Consider the following 593-nt stretch of genomic DNA (forward strand, 5'->3'; position numbering starts at 1 on the left):
GGATAGAAGGAAAAATGGATGGGGCAAAATACCGTCAAATTCTTGAGGAAAATCTGCTGCCCTCTTTCAGAAAGTTGTCAATGGGAAGAAGCTTTACCTTCCAACATGACGATGAGCCAAAGCACACACCAAAACTGAGCACACAGTGGCTGAAGGAGAAAAAGGTGAATGTTCTTGCATGGCCTAGTCAGAGCCCAGACTTAAACCACACTGAAAATCTGTGGAATGACTTGAAGACTGCAGTCCACAAACAGTCCCCATCAAATTGAACTGAACTTGAGCAGTTCTGTAAAGAAGAGTGGGTAAATATAGCAAAGTCTAGATGTGCAAAGATAGTAGAGACAAAACCCAACAGACTAAAGGCTGTGATTAAAGCAAGAGGTGGTTCATCAAAATACTGACACAAGGGGGCGATCCTTTTTCCAAATCAGTGATTCAGTTTTTTTATTGTTTTGTTTTTTCTGACATGTTGGTGTTATATCTTTCACTTGGATGTTATAAGTTGCTCTGAGCAAATACAACTGGATAAAACAAAAACTGTGTCCGTCTTCATTTCAGGCTGCAAAGCAACAAAATGTGATTCTTTTAAAGGG

At 40.0% G+C, this 593-nt stretch overlaps 1 protein-coding gene across 1 annotated transcript in view; it reads right to left on the minus strand.

Moving 5' to 3' along the window:
• The window catches only part of LOC107589012 (seizure 6-like protein), a 39063-nt gene that overhangs the window by 13974 nt on the left and 24496 nt on the right, over window positions 1-593 (minus strand). The gene's annotated exons all lie outside the window — the stretch shown is intronic.

This window comes from Sinocyclocheilus grahami, unplaced genomic scaffold (genome assembly GCF_001515645.1).
Source record: "Sinocyclocheilus grahami isolate Dianchi unplaced genomic scaffold, SAMN03320097.WGS_v1.1 scaffold110.1, whole genome shotgun sequence".
NCBI lineage: Eukaryota > Metazoa > Chordata > Actinopteri > Cypriniformes > Cyprinidae > Sinocyclocheilus > Sinocyclocheilus grahami.